Below are 16,985 nucleotides of genomic sequence, written 5' to 3'. Positions count from 1 at the left end.
CTTTACTCCCTTCTTTCTCACAGGTACACCTTAATACCTTCAAGGCCAATCTCTGTTCCCATACCCTCCTTCAGGGAATCCACAGACCCACCGTAGTCCTCCACTCCCTCATATTTTGGGATCAGCCCCCAGCGTCAGGCACAAGGCCCCCCTTGCCCTCTGCCCCAGCACCCAGGCCCCCCCGTATGCAGCAGTCCCCTGCACCAGGGTGAGCTGTGATGGAGCCAGAATAGGGTGAGAGCGCCTGCAAAACTGGGGACCCTCCCTCAGCCACCTGCTCTGGTGGCCCTGTGCCCTGTCCCACCAGCTGAGGTGGGAACCCCATCCTGCCTCCCCACTGAGGAGACAGTGCGACACAGCCCTGCTCCTGCCGGGGGATATTTAAATCTGCAGAGTACGTGTGGTGCGTCAGAATTTGTGCATCTGCAACAACAATTCCTTTTTTGTGCAACACCGCAGCAGGGGTAATTGCTGATTTAAGCTCCATTTCTGCAAGACAAAAATGATGGGTAGCCCAAGAGGCCTGCTGAAGGGAGGGAAAGGTGTCTGCAACAACAGAGACCTCTCTACATTTTGCATTAATCTGCTTTAAAAAACCATCTCCAGTGGATGCTTGAACGGGATTTACCTAATCCAGCCCTGCACTGGGCAGCCGCGCTCGCTTGGGAAATGAAGCACTTCGGAGATAAATGCAGAAAACAGGGCAGCCGCGGCAGCCGGAGTTCACCCTCCTGCACACCCACACAGAGACGCAGACACGCTGGCACCGTGCTGAGGAGTGTTGCTGTGGCGCCATGGCCACCCCACCATGCACAGTCCACAACACCCCTCTGGAAGGACACAGCATGATTCCCTTCATCCAGCCTCAACCCTCCAGCCCGCAAGTTGCAAATGCCCCATTTTGAGGAGCTGCAAACCTGCTTTCCCTCTGCCACACGCAGCAGGGCTCTGTACAGCGGCTCTCTGGCCGCCTCTCCAGCCACCCCTCCAACACACGGGGGCACTGATGGATTTTCAGAAGCAGTTGTACTAAACTACTTTTTTTTTATATATATATATGAAGGCGAACAATGTTTTGCCTTGCCTTGTGCCTCCATTAACTGACACAAATGAAAGAACCCACAGTGACACAGATATGCAAGATGAAAAACACTGGCCCAGGCTGCTCAGAAGTGTCGGTGGCTTTAAGGTGAGGGGATGGTGGTTACACGCAGCACCTCTGCCTGTGCAGCAGGCTGATGCAATCCCCAATACAGCTAGCATAAGCAAATTGGTCTAGTTTAATCGATGCTCAGACCGAGCAGAATATAGCTCTCAGTTTTTACATGGACTGGCTGAGGCTTTGCAAGCTGGTGGTGCCCTGGGATGAGTGAGGGGGGCACAGTACTCCCTGACCTTTGCACAAGTGCTGGGATATTCCCATCCGGCCCCACAGCCCTCACAACCCCACAGCCTTTGCAGGTATGGTAACTGTCCCACAACAGCAGCATATCAGGGAAATGCAGGATCCCCCTCTGCAATTCAGGAAAATGCAATGAGAAGAGGTCAATTGTGCTGGTGCGGCAGGCAGGCACCTTGTACAGCTGCATTCATAAACACATTAAGCTCCACTTTAAAACCACTTCAGAGCTTCTGCAGCTCCTTTTGGCTCTGTCAGCTGCTCTCAGGGGCTGGCACCTACAGAGCTGCAAGGGAGCAGAGCCTGGGCAGTGTTATGTACCGGGAAGACAGGCACAGCCATAGCACCCCTCATGTGCCTACCATCACAAAACAGCTACAAAAATGAGAGAGGAGCTACTTCTGAGTGTGCTTTCTCAGCGTGTGGAGCCATGCGTGCTGCCCTATACAAAAGTGGATGTACAGAAGTCTTACCTACATGCTTTGCTGGAAGAAAACTAGGCAGATGCATCAGTTCGGCCCCTTTCAGTGCTGTCCCAGGGATTACATTTGGGAGCTGCCTCATTCATTATCCCCACTGAGGGCTCCTGTGGCAGCTGGGTGGGTTGTCCCTGCTGCCTTCTCCCATTGCCCTTAGTGGCACCCCTGGGATCCCACTGCGATCCAGCCTTGCCCTCAGCACCACCTGCTCTAACAGAGGGTGTTTGTTGGAAAATAACAGGGGACAATTGGTATAAAAATACCTGTAACTGAAGATGGCACTAGAGAAGGCTGCTGAAGCAGTGCTGGTTAGAGACAAGAGCAGAGCACTCCCCAATTAAACAAGGCTCTGGTTTCTTACTGTAATATTCTGCTCAGTCTAAATGAGCAGATAGCATTGGTAGAGTTCATATAAATGGGCAAGTTCTGGGATTTGCATCACTTCATTTCTACCCATCCAATGTTAAAATATAAAACATAATTTTGAGCCAACCTGCACGTTTTTGCTTGGCAGTTGTGGTTATGAAAAGGCTACTGTTGTTCCCAGGTGTCATTTTAGAGCAACAATGATTTACAGATTTTCCTTCCCAAAGAACGTCTCTCTGATGGCTTCCCTTCCTGTCAGAGATGAAGGGATTCGCTTTTTGAGGAGCCAGGCTTCTGAGGTGCCTGTAAACCCACCTCCCAGTTGTTAGCCTGTGTCTCAGCCGTCACACATGAAATTCCAGAACCAAAACCGCAAGATCCTGGCATGTGGTTGGTCAGTTCCTGTTTTCTGCATTGTTGTCCCTAAACTCTGCACACTCTTCAGAGCAGACATCTACTCTTCATATCAGCCTACAACATGTCAGCATTTTGTTAAAAACATAGTATTGTCAATAACTGTCTCCACTATACTGTACTGCTTTTAGGGCCTTTATCCCTTGCTTGCACAAAAACAAATGCCCAGCTTCCCACATGCTGCAAGGTAAGCTGCACCTTCACACTCCTGCTCCAGTTTCTCCTTTGCAATGTGTCCCTCCCACTGGATGGTTTGCACACACATCACACGATGCTGGGTGGATTGGCAGCAGTGAGGCTTGGAAAATAACTGGGGAGCATTTCTGTGAAAAGATCTGCAACAGAAGCATGCAGAGACACCTGGCAACACTGGTATTGGAAATTGCGTCTTACCTAAGGCCAATGGAGCAGCAGTGGTGGCTGTCAGACGAGTTCTCCGCGTGTTCCTGATCTTCAGGCTTACAGTGCAGGAACCACCAGGTGATAGGGCCCAATGCCCCTCCAGGCCAGTCGCCATCCAAAACTGGCTCCAGGGCACATTCAGCATCTCTGGGGGAGGATGTTGAGACTGTACTGGGTGAAGAACACACAACTCCTCACTAAACCCTCCAGCTAGAGCCAAATGTCTCCATATATGTCGGGCAAGAATAATTTGTCATCCCCAACACAGCAGCTCTGGATGTTCTCAGTGTAGCTACATAAACATTAATATTTTTTTAGTCCTAATGAGTGTTGGCTTCAATACCTCATGGCAAACACTTCCATGGGCTGAGAGCAGCCAGTTATTAAATGATTCCTGAATGAGAAACTACAATATTTATGATGCTGATACTAACACTAGACCTTCCTCCCTTACGTATTTTGCTGTGGTATTTTTCCTTCATTAAAAAGTGAAATAAAGACATCATTTGAAATTCTAAACATGCTTTTCCTTTTAAAGCATTTTTCCCTTGAGGATCTTAGTTATGCCTCTTAATCCTTATTATTGCTCTCCTACAGGTGGCAAAGCAGGTGTCCAGGTAAATCAAGAGTTTCAAACCAGATCAATAGCAGATTATTGATCAACGCCATACCCCAGGAGTCCTGATTTCCTCCACTACCTCCACGCGAGTGGGAGGACCAGAGATTCTCATTGGAGAGAAGAGCAGTCTGGCCTGGGAAACAGTCTTATTTCTGTCTGAAATAACCACAGCAAAGTCAACAGCAGAGACATAACTTGATTTTTATGCAAAAAGTAGCAGAAAATGAAAAGGAAGCAAGGATATTACTTTGCAGAGTGCCATCACAGAAAGACACAGAGTAACTGTGGGTGTAGTTTACACATGGTTTTGACTTGCTATTGTACCTCTCTGTGGCTCTGGGCAATAAGAGGGGACAGCGGACAGCTTGTATGTAGCAGAAGTGGAAAATTACATGTCAACACAGCTTTGAGATTGGCAGACTGGCTTCCAGCCAAAACAGGAGCTGTTGTGATCTGAAATTGGGCTGTTCAGCTATTGCTTGGGTAAAGTCTGGGGCCAGAGAAAATAGGGAAAAGAAAGAAGTTGTTTCTCATAAAGAACCTTATTTTAAAAATATTTAACAGCACAAAATCCAAATCAGGAAGATTATTTTGCCAGGTAGGGAAAAAACAGACTTCTTGGACCCATACCTGTCAATGAAACTCTGCCAAATACTAAGGGGTCTGCCAAATACTAGAGGTAGCTGTCCCGGTCACCTCACAAAACAAGACATCGCACTGTTAATAGCAGCCTGGTTAATCCCACAGATGCGGGATCTTTGGTTTCATGGGCTATTATCCCTTTTAGGTCTGGACCAGCTGCCCACAGGGTAACACTGTCACCAGAGACAGATCAGAAGAGCCAGTTCAAACACTGTGCAGGGCAGGTTAGCCAGGCATGGTGCACTTGGCTGCAAAACGCCCCCAGAACTGCCTGATACTGTTATCTGGAGCTCTGGGAAATTTGGTCACAGCCAGGATGGGCTGCAACCCACCAGGGAAGCCCTGCAACCCCTTTTCCAGCAGCTCTGAACACAAATCCTGTTACCCAAGCAAATCTCACCTTTTTCTTGGATGAGCTTGAAGCACTTTACCATTACAGCTCTGAGCGACTGTGCCTTCAGGCATGCATGGCACTGCAGTTTACATCAACCTCAGTGGCTTCTCCAAGCCTTGTTGAGGTCCGTTCTTTGCATGCACCTTTCTAAGAGATGCAGCTTCCGGGGCTGTGTGTAGGGGAGGTGAGTTCAGGAGCAGGGAGACATGTCTCCCGCTGCTGAGTGTCCTTTGGCTGCTGCAGCTCTGAGCCCTGGACTGGGCATGTAGCAAAGCTGGCTCTTCACCGCATGATGCAAACGCAGCTCCCAGCTTTAAAACTGTTACTATGGGCAAAGAATATATTCCCTGCTGGTATCAGTCTTTTTTTTACTGTTTCTCTTCTTCCTAGCTCCTGCTCCTTCAGGATGCAAGGTTCACACCATTGCTGACAGGTCAAGGGGATCCCAGCAAGGGAACAGATCTTACAGCCAGCAGTAATGGGGTGCTTGTCATGGCGCTGGCCTGAGCAACACATTTGCAGGCTTCCTGCTCAGTTTGGGAAAAATACAAGTTTACATGGCAGCTAAGGGAGAGGCAGAAAAATCAGGAGAATTTCCCCACTTGCTTTCCTTCCTTTCTTCTGCTTGAGCAGCCCTAGTGACCAGCTGGCTGGCTGGAAGGACCGTTCAGCCAGCCAGCCACAGTCCAGGAGGTTCCTCCAGTGCATTGATGATAACTTCCTCATGCAGATGGTGGAGGAGCCGACTAGGAGAGGTGCACTGCTGGATCTCATCCTCACTAACAAGGAGGGTCTGGTCGAAGCAGTAAAGGTTGAGGGCTGCCTGGGTTGCAGTGACCACGAGATGGTGGAGTTCAGCATCTTGTGTGGCAGGAATATAATAGCAAGTAGAATTGCAACCCTGGACTTCAGCAGGGCTAACTTTGGCCTTTTCAAGCAATTGCTGGGGGAAATCTCACGTGCAAGACTGCTTGAAGGAAAAGGGGCCCAAGAGAGCTGGATTGCATTCAGAGATTGCTTCTTCCACGCTCAGGATCAGAGCATCCCCACACGTAGGAAGTCAAGGAAGGGAGCCAGGAGGCCTGCGTGGTTGAATAGGGGTCTGTTGGGTATGCTCAAGCAGAAGAGGAGAGTTTACAGGTCATGGAAGCAGGGGCTGGCCACTTGGGAAGAATATAAGGCTGCTGTTAGAGGATGTAGGAAGGCAGCTAGGATAGCCAAGGCCTCCTTAGAATTACAGCTGGTGAGAGGGGTCAAGGACAGCAAAAAGAACTTTTTCAAATACATAGCGGGTAAAACTAATACCAGAGGCAATGTAGGCCCACTGAGGAATGGGGTGGGTGCCCTGGTGGCAGACGATATAGAGAAGGCAGAATTACTGAATGCCTTCTTTGTCTCTGTCTACTCTGCCAGAGGCTGTCCTGGGGAGCCCTGTACCCCTGAGACCCCGGATGAAGCCAGGTCAATGGAGGAGTTTGCTTTAGTTGATGAGGACTGGGTTAAGGAGCAATTAAATAGACTGGACATCCATAAATCCATGGGTCCAGATGGGATGCATCTGCGGGTGCTGAGGGAGCTGGCTGAGGTCATTGCTGGACCGCTCTCCATCATCTTTGCCAAGTCTTGGGAAATGGGAGAGGTGCCCGAGGATTGGAGGAAAGCAAATGTCACTCTAGTCTTCAAAAAGGGCAAGAAGGAGGACCCGGGTAATTATAGACCTGTCAGCCTCACCTCTGTCCCTGGGAAAGTAACGGAACAGCTTATCCTTGGTGCCATCTCAAGGCATATCAAGGATAAGAGGGTTATTAGGGGCAGTGAGCATGGCTTTACCAAGGGTAGGTCATGTTTGACCAACCTCATAGCCTTTTATGAGAATGTAACAAGGTGGATGGATGATGGCAGAGCAGTGCATGTGGTCTACCTTGACTTCAGTAAAGCCTTTGACACAGTCTCCCACAGCATCCTAGTTGCTAAGTTGCGGAGGTGTGGTCTAGACAATAGAGTAGTGAGGTGGGTTACAAACTGGCTTAAGGAGAGAAGCCAGAGAGTGGTAGTCAATGGTGTGGAGTCTAGTTGGAGGCCAGTTTCTAGTGGAGTACCTCAGGAGTCTGTACTGGGGCCAGTATTATTCAATATATTCATTAACGATTTAGACGAGGGAATAGAGAGCACTATCAGCAAGTTTGCTGATGACACTAAGCTGGGAGGAGTGGCTGACACGCCAGAAGGCTGTGCTGCCATCCAGCGGGACCTGGACAGGCTGGAGAGTTGGGCGGGGAATAACCTAATGAAATTTAACAAGGGCAAGTGTAGAGTCCTGCATCTGGGCAGGAACAACCCCAGGTTCCAGTATAGGTTGGGAAATCACATATTAGAGAGCAGTGTAGGGGAAAGGGACCTGGGGGTCCTGGTGGACAACAGGATGACCATGAGCCAGCACTGTGCCCTTGTGGCCAGGAAGGCCAATGGCATCCTGGAGTGTATTAGAAGGGGGGTGGTTAGTAGATCAAGAGAGGTCCTCCTTCCCCTCTACTCTGCCCTGGTGAGACCGCATCTGGAATATTGTGTCCAGTTCTGGGCCCCTCAGTTCAAGAGGGACAGGGAACTGCTGGAGAGGGTCCAGCGTAGGGCAACCAAGATGATTAAGGGAGTGGAGCACCTCCCATATGAAGAAAGGCTGAGGGAGCTGGGTCTCTTTAGTTTGGAGGAGACTGAGGGGTGACCTTATTAATGTTTATAAATATATAAAGTGTGAGTGCCATGAGGATGGAGCCAGGCTCTTCTCGTTGGCAAACAATGATAGGACAAGGGGTAATGGGATCAAGCTGGAACACAAGAGGTTCCACTTAAATTTGAGAAGAAACTTCTTCTCAGTGAGGCTGACAGAGCACTGGAACAGGCTGCCCAGGGGGGTTGTGGAGTCTCCTTCTCTGGAGACATTCAAGACCCACCTGGACATGTTCCTGTGCGACCTCACCTAGGCGTTCCTGCTCCAGCAGGGGGATTGGACTAGATGATCTTTTGAGGTCCCTTCCAATCCCAAACATACTGTGATACTGTGATACTGTGACCCTGGGTTGCTGCCTGACTGCTGCCCATCCCATGGCCAAGGTGAGGAACTGGCTTCCTGCTGTCCAGCTCCCCACAGACAGTGCAGCAGACCCCACTTTTGGCTGAACACTTGTGTGTTTTGCACAATGGATGTGAGTTTCCCTGGAGGGGGCCATGGCTCCATAGGAGCAGTGGGGAGTGGGTGCAGGTGGAGGTGACTTCATGCTGCTGGCAGGGCTTACCCCATGCTACCCTACCACCTACCTTCTTCCCAAGGGGCCAGCAAATGGGGTGTAACTCCAGATTCAGCTGCTCCCTGAAAATCCACATGCATTCGCTTGCCACCTCCAACATAGGGCTCTTCTAAAGGCTTTGGGTCACTTTTCCCAACACAGCTCGATGGCTTTGTGGATGCATCCACCTCACGCACTGTCTTCTCCCTTCCCAAAAGCCAGCCTCTCCCCCTCCAGCAAGTTAACCCTTGTTCCCCCATGTCTTCTGTCAGATTTGTCTGCATCCTCCTGTTTTTTGCAGACTGCTCACTTCCTCTTCTTTCCTACAGAGCAAAATGTGTTTCTTCACAGCTGGACTATCACCGATGAAGCCCAGAGCTGTCACCTCTCATGGATTTTCTGTGTCTATTCCTGCTCTAGAAAACTATCTCTGGGCCTTCTCATGTCTCTGGGCACATCTAGCTCATTCCTTGTTTCTCTCCCTCTGAGGTGCAGCGTGGGGGCAAGCAGAAGGAACTGGCCCAGCATTGGTGTGAATGTTCTGATTTACTCCTGCAGGGAAGGGACTGTCGCCACATCTGTGTCCAGCCCTCAGGTTTCCCTCAGGAGAAAGTGCAGATTTGGTGCAACATTTTGGATCACGCTATTGGGACAGGCACTCTAGTCAAAGTGAGGAGGCAGGAGGAGTGCTGGAAGACAATTTCCACTTACCTGTTCCCTGCCTTGGCCCCCTCTGCCTTCTTTACCCTGTCTTTTGTTTTATTCCTCTCCCTCTCTCAATCTCTGCTTCACACTGCCAGCCTGGCCACATCTTCACCAGAAATAGGGAGAGAAGCTGGAGAGGAGATGGGAGGTGAAATATTGTGGGAACCTGTGGCTGCCTTTCCTTCTCCATGCTCAAAGGGGATAGTTCAAAACAAAGAAACTCAGTTTGGGAATGTCTGGATTCTGAGCGTCTGTAAGAAATAATTTGTGTTATTTCTGCAGTTCCCCTGAAAGAGGAGAGGTCTCACTTCCATAAAAATCATCAAGGCAGAACCAGATCATGCTCCAGGTGGCATTCAGTTGCAACATGCAAGACATTTTCAAGTTCGTGCTCTCAGTAACACCTATAGGGTGCCAGCTCCATGAGCCGAGGTAGGAGGCAGCCTGTGTGCACCCACCCAGGGAGAGGCAGGCAGTGGAGAGGTACCTGAGCCCAGCCACTTTCCTCCAAACTTATCTCAAGCTCACAATCCTGCACAAAGCTGTTCCCCACTCTTACTCCCATCCCTCTGGAGCTCTGGGACAGCAATCCAGCCACTGGTCAGGGTTACTTTTACTGTCATTCCTGTTTGTGTTCCTTCTGCAATTCCAGGCACATCTTCCTCTATTCCTGTCACCCCGGGACCACAGCATGGCACCAGAGAGACTGGTATGGCATTTGGCACAAGCAAGGGATTACAAATCTCCGGCATGGGCTTGCCATCTCTCAGAGCTGGCCTGTCATTGAGAGAACACATAGTTTTGGGGAGAAACAGAGGCACCTGTGCTGTAACCTTCTCCTCATCTCACAGCAGCAAGTGCTGCTGAACCAACCACCTCTGTAAGAGCAGTGCTTCAGACCATTACCACTGGGCTAGCGTCACCTCTAGGTGACAGAGACAGAAGCCATTTGTATGGCTTTGGGCTGTTTGTTCCAGCATACGGACCTGCATACCTCATCATTCCCCATGTGCAAACCTGGCACCTGCCTGTCAAAGGGCCCATGCCAGTCCTGAATCAAACACCAGCCTGCTCAGTGGTGGGACTCCGTTTCCCAAGCAGTAAACTGATGGGTAAAATAAATGCATTGTGGAAAATAATGCCGCAGCAGCAGCACGCATCTCAAAGGGCGCAGACCAGTGCCACCGTGCCAGCCCCCATCTCATTGCTTCCTTCCACGGCAGGACCTGCAGCAGCTCTGCTTTGTTCTTCCTTCTGCTAAATTTGCCTAAGTGTGCTAGGACCATGGTGTGCCCAGCACACAACATTTCTCCCCTGCCTTACCAGCAATGGGGAAGCGGCAGCACCCGGGGAGCCAACCCTGGCAGCCCCAATGGAGCCGGGGGTGGGTCACTTGTGAGCTGGGGTGACTGCTGCAGCCAGGTCCAGACCCAGCTGTTTCCTGGTGTTCTCCTGCAGAGAACTTGCATCCTTGGACCTCTCAGGAAAGGAGTGGTGAGAAAGGTGGACTCTTGGAGGAATGTGTGTGCCAGGTACCTGCTGAGATGTCCACCCCAAAAGTATCACCACCACCCCACGTGGCCAACACAAACAAGTGGCAGAAAGACATTGCTCACAAGACTTCTCTGTAGCGGGTCACCAAAAAAAAAAAAAAAAAAAAAAAAAAAAGGAAAAAATGAAGGAAAACATTTTACTTGTGTAGACAGTGAGTCCACGCCTTGCTTAGAAATATGAGCTTGTTAGCTGCTGACTACATGTCAGGGCGGCCACCACTGCGGCAGCATTGGGGAGCACCACGGACGTGCTGGCTATCATGCTACAGTTCCCTGGTTAGAACAAGGTAGTTGGCGGCAAATGCAGCCCTGCTGAAACAGTGCTTTGAAGGGGAGCTGGCCTGGGCAGCCACGGCGTGAAAAAAAAAGGGCCTTGAACAAAATGTCACCGCTGTGAAGGCATTTAGTCAGATCTCACAGAGCAGTGTTAGGATTGAAATGCATGAAAAGCATGGCACACCTTTAAATGGGCATAAAGAGTGCCATCGGCAGGGTAGGATCTATTTTTAACCCTTTGGAGTCTGCAGATGTGTGCAAGTCTCCACAGCGAGCGAGAGGCGTCTGATCAGACATTTGGCCATTGGACTGGGAAGCGCCCATGTGGTCCAAGGTGCCCCGGAGGGTGATACACAGCCAGCCACCTGCCGGCAGCCACTGGAGGTGGAACAGTGCTGCCACCGAGGCTCAGCCCCTCAGTCAGCACCACTGCGAGGCTGGCAGGGCTGGGCACCTGCCATCCTGGCCCGTGGTCCGGCCCTGCCCCACACCCCACTGCCCATTCTGCACAGGCAGCAGGTGACATGCACCCACCAACCTGGGCCTCCTCCATCGCTGCAATTAAACTGCTGGCCTACCTTGGCAGCGGGGTTGTCTGCAACCCCTCACACCATCCAGCATTTTGTAGAATCTCCCATCATGTCTTAACAGCTTCATCATTGCTTCCTCAGAGAAAGCCTAGCTGGTCAGTAAAACACAGTACTGAGTTAAAATACAGAAAAGCAAGCACTACGGCCATTTCCCCAGGTCTCTGCAGAGATTAAAATTTTAAAATATTTGTCTCCATACACCTACTTGTCCCCTCTGGTGTTCTCCATCCTAAAATACTCCAGCAAAGCAGCACCCCCACAAGGACAGTCATCAAAAGGTTCAGCCAGTCTCCAGCAGCAGCTATGGCCCCTGCCGTGTCCTTACAAGAGGATACCTCAAATCTACCATCATTCGGCTTGGAGCCGAGATTTCTGTTCTTGGGGGACAGGCAGCAAGTGCAACCCCTGCCCAGCAGGAAAAAAAAAGAGGCTCAGTTTGAAATACCGCACCCCCCCCCATGCACCAGAAATTATCTCAGGAATGGCTTTGACAAATGGACACCCTTGAAAAAAACCTGTGCACCACTTGTGAGAGGCTTCCCTAGAGAGTGCTGACATCTATGTATATTGTTTATAATGAATTATCTACTCGGCACAGGGAACCTGTTGGCTCTGGAGAGCAGTGTTAGGCTGATCTCCCCAGCTTGCTGGTGTGAATCCAGCCCAAGCCGCCTGTGAACCAGACCTCTCCCTGCATGAACTGTCATGGAGCCCTGAGCCCATGGTAGCACCAGGAGGGGGGAGGAGACAGCTGGAGCCCACTTTGTCCCTGCCACCCCGTGCAAAACAAACCATCAATGTCCAGAAACACTGCTGTAGGTGTTAGCTGGCCTGTGCATAGAGAATTATGTGCTGGGTTCCCCTCCAAAGGGGCCAAAGGCACCACTGGGGGCTGGTTTTGAGCAGCATAGGAGCTGGCTGCGCAGCTTGTCAGCTCCTGCACCAGCATCCCTGCTCACCTGCCACCTCAGCAAGAAGAGAATGGCTCCTGCTGCACCCCCTGCTCACCCTGGATCAGGGCTGATGGACAGTGTGGGAAATTCAGGAGACACAACACTAAGCAAGCTGTGCTGAGCTGAGCTCACCGGAGAAGCTTGGTACCAGCTACGTGCTCACTCAGAGGAAATGTGAGCTATATCCACAAGCAAACCTGAGCTGTGCATTTTGCTATAGCAGTGGCTGATAAGGCAGATAGCTTTACTCCTGAGAGAGGAAACCAGGAGTTTGGGACTCTGGGTTGTGCTCCTGGCACTCCCACAGCCAGGCAGGCATCCCTGCTGTCCCCCCACCTGCACAAGGGCAGAACAGCGTCTTCCTCTGTGAAATACTAATTCATTTGTAGTTGTACCACTGTCTGAACAGCCCTATGTGTCTGCCTCAGTACATTGTCCTCGTGGTGCTCAGACTGACCACCTGCCATGAGACCTCTGAGGAAGAACGTGCTACAGTAGCCCAGCCTTGCTAAACTGGGCAGGAAAGAAATTGCTTTCATAGAATCTAAATACTGATTTATGTGTAGGGAATTCTGTGTATATCTTTGTGCATGTTACCGAACTGTGTTTTATTAAAGACCTTTAGGGCTACAGGCTGCCCCTGAAGCACACGGACGGCACCACCCTTCCTTCCACTGAGGCAGACACAATCCTCAGGTCCCAAGCTGGCTCCAAAGATGAAAACATTCCTGTATCCCACATTGAGCCCTGGTCACTCATTTGCCTGGTGCATTTGAAGATGACCACCATGGAAAAATGACTGACAGGGAGAAAGATCATGCATTCATCCAAATCACCCTTTGAAAACTCTTTGCCTGTCTTTGTCCCTGTTTGCCCTTTGCCTATGGAAAGGAAACAGGCAAAACAAGTCAGGACTCTTCCTTCTGCGTTACTGGCACCATCGCTGGTCTCCCCAGTATGACTTCTGCTGGGTACCTCATGCACCCTTGCTTATCACCCCTGCCTTCTGCCTGCTTGATGGGGAGGTATGCACCACTCCACACAGGTCATGGAAGAAAATATCCAACAGGACTTCCTGCACAGGCCAGCAGGTGCACACAAGGGGTCTGGCTGGGCCCCTTCTGCCCCACAGAAGGCAGTGGTGGGCAGGGCACAGGCAGCCTTTTCCTCCCTGTTGCAGGCAGGAACACAGACAGTGCCAGAGACCCTGTGCCAGTGGTGGGCATTGGTGCAGGGTCTGGAAGGGCTTCTGGAGCCCCAGCATTTGGTAATGTGCTCTTTTCCCTGGGTCCAGCTGGAGCTCTGGGGAGGAGGCAGCTCTAGAGATGTGTCCGCTCGTTCTCCTGCACATCTGAGCTGTGTCAGCATCACGGCACCCCACAGCCAGCCTGTGTGCAGTGACCTGGAAAGAGCACTCGTGGGTAGCAGGGCTCAGGGCAGCTGCTGGCAGGGACCTCCACCAGGACTCCACTCCTCTCCAACAGCAGGGGTAGGAATGAGCTCCAGCAGCTCCACACCCGCCCTCCAGTCACTATACATCAGTGTGAACAACTGGTTCGCTCGCAGTTGGGTTTGTGGGCATGCTTCCCTGGGACAACCTCATCCTGGTCCTCTGCACATCCCGAAACACAGCCAGAGACTCAGACCAGATAAACCCTTGCTCTGCTCTTCCATAGAATCATATAATAGTTTGGGTTAGATGGGACCTTCAAAGGTCAGCTAGTCCACGCCCCCTGCCATGAGCAGGGACATCTTCAACCAGATCAGGTTGCTCAGAGCCCTGTCCAGCCTGGCCTTGAATGTCTCCAGGGATGGGGCATCCACCACCTCTCTGGGGAACCGGTATTTTAACACCCTCATTGTAGAATAGTTCTTCCTCACATCTAGCCTCACATCCTCACCTTGTGCCCAACAGGCTGAAATTGATGGTCTGTGCCTTCCTGATTTTGTCATGGTGAAAAAGCCAAGTGGCACATTAGCTCTGCTCTTCAGAAAGCGGCGAGCATGTCAGGATTTGCCATGCCCTTTCTAACTTCCCTTACTCTTCTGAATTATTCCCTGCCTCCCATAATACACCACCAGAATCTCTTCCGCAGTTTGGAAGGCTTATTTAGAGAGTCAGATATAGTAAGGCATGAATTTATAAATAGAGAGGGGAATGGTTGGGGACTGTGCAACGTGACTCACAAATCAAACTGTCAGTGAAGAACTTATCAGACATTTGCTTTAAATATTCATTTAGCAATACCAAACCCTGCTCATGGTTACACTCACCATATAAAAACGCCATTCCCATATGCAGTCAGTATATTTACAGTGATTTCACCAAAACTACTCAGAAGCCACCTACTATCTTACTGGTCAGAGAGAAACCAGGGTTGGAAAGGAAAATACCTCCTTGGAGCCTGAGCATGCCCTCACTTCCAGCTCTGCAACTCAGCAGTCTTTCCTAATGCAAAGCCAATGGTATGACTGTTACATCATAAAACATTTTATCCTTAAATGCTTTCTTTTTTTTTTTTTTCCCCCACCCATGTATCTTATCTGTAAAAGCTGCTCCTCCTGCAGAACACTTATGGTCCAGACTTGGGTCTTACTGATTTTTTGTTTTCTTCTATACCCTCATTTGCTCAGCTCTTCCTTAATTCAGACTGATTCTTCCACAGAAGATGAGAAAAAAAGATGTTAATTATCAAATCAGCAATAAACTCCCTATGGAACGAGCAATAGATTAAACGCATCCTACACCTTTCAGGAAAATAATATTTTAAAAATCTTTTTATTCCAGTCGATCATTTCATGGCTTCAAGCTATGCTAGGTTCTGGACTTAGAGAAATAAAATTAATTGTTCCTTCTTCCTCCCTTCTGCCTCCTCATGTAATTTCTTTTATTGCTATGGCTTTGTTTCTTAATCTGGGACCTGATCATACAAGCTCTTAAACATTAACCAAGTCCGTTGTCCTCTCAGTGGTTTCAGTGAAGATTACTTGCATAAAGCAACTCTAGCACATTTTCAAACCCTCATTAAATTGAGGGTTTGTCTAACCCAGCAGAGGGTACCTGAGGCTGGATAAATGGGCTGAAACGTTCCTGCAAGTCTGAAGTAGGTTAAATCTAACCTGCATGAACAATAAAAATTACTACTGAGCACAATGTCTATACAGACCTCTGGGAGCCTTCTCCTGGATTCCTGTGCTGCAGATCAATTCACACAACTTCTCATGATGTGGCTATGCCTCCGTGTCCACGGCTCCCAGCATTTGTTCTGTCCTTGCCCAGACCCCCAAGCCCAGGCACGAGCCCTCCCCACGCCATCTGCTGACCTTGCAATATTTTCCATGTTAATCTTTGCTCTCCCCTTTTTATTTTTAAACAATGATGCACATTCAGCAGGTGTACTCCCTGGGCTGCCCACAGTCCTGCTGCAACCTTTGCTCGCGGAAGCTGCAGCCAAGGAAGAAACCAAGTGCTACCAGTTCGGGCAGAGCTACACCTGGTTTCTGGATCTCGGTCAGGATGTGACAGGAGTTGCATCCAGTGGTTTCTCCACAAAGGAGCACATGCAGCAGGCAGCAAGAAAACATAAAGCAAGTTGTCAGCAGACATTAAGCACCTCAAGTACTAAATGACACCCTTTCGCCCTTTTTAACTCAGACTTTGGACTTTAGCACGAAGTTCCACTTAATTCCAGATTTTGCTGTCTAAGCAGATCAATCTTCTTTATTAACCTGTTTGGCATTTAACCCCTCACATATGAACAGAGGGATCATAACCCCTCGACCACACAGTCTTGGCCAGGATGGGCTGTTTGAAGTGGGCTAACGAAAGTAAAGGGAAGAGAGAGTAAATCTCAGAGTAGTTGGTTTAAAATCAATAGCCATGTTTGTCCTAGAACATCCATCCCCATGGAGATTTCTCATATTCTCTCTGAGTTTACTGGACTGAATACTGTAATCTTCCTAAACTTTCCACTTGTATTAGTTTTGAAAAATAATCTCATCCCACAAGGCTCTTGCGGGCCAAATAGAGAGGCATCACACCCAGAGCAAGGACAGAGGCTGCTGGTTCTGGTGCAAACAGCTCAGGAGGAAAAGGGTGGTCTGGACTCTCAGCAACACCATGGACTCTCCAGATGAACAGCCAGAGATAACCACAGGTCCCAGGGCTACCACAGCATCCAGCTTGTGGCCACACTTGGAAGACTTTCAGATTTCAAGACTTTCTCTGGTATTTGTGCCAGGAAACTGGGCTGCATGAATTTCAGAGCTAAATTTAGGATAGCAAGTGTTTCACATTCCCCAAACACCTTCTATGACAACATCTTAAAACCCTTCAGGAACATTAGCTATTCCTCATTACCTTCTTGGAGATGGGAAACAGAAAAGCTACTTTGGTGGCAACAAACAGAGCGGTAAGTGTTGACTTGATCACGATCACAGTGGAAAACCATGATGGGCTTGGGATGGGAAAGGGAAAAACTGAAAGAGAACCAACCTCCCAATGTAAACTGCTCAGTTTCTGCAGTCACAGAAGTGTGGCATATCACCTGTGGCAGTACTGCTGGGAGTAGGTAGGAACACCACCATCTCTGCTTCAAAACGGATGGGGTTAGGGAGCTCTGGTAACTCTCTGTTGGGTTATTTTGGGGTAGGGATTTCCAGGACAAAAAAATCCTTATGAAGGAAATATCCTGCTCTACAGCCTTTTGAAAAGTGCCTCAATCCCTGCACAACCACTCCAAATAAGAGCAAGAAGGTGGATGGCCTCAGCACCTGCACCACACTTTATCTTCAGCATGGGATGTAGTACAGAGCAAACAGCGCTCCACACTGCGTCCTTGGCCATACTCCACAGGCAGATAACCCAGAGATATCATCACTCATTGCCAGCAAACTCAAACCAGTTTAG

This window comes from Nesoenas mayeri (genome assembly GCF_963082525.1).
Source record: "Nesoenas mayeri genome assembly, chromosome: 3".
NCBI lineage: Eukaryota > Metazoa > Chordata > Aves > Columbiformes > Columbidae > Nesoenas > Nesoenas mayeri.
This window is presented reverse-complemented; position numbering follows the sequence as displayed.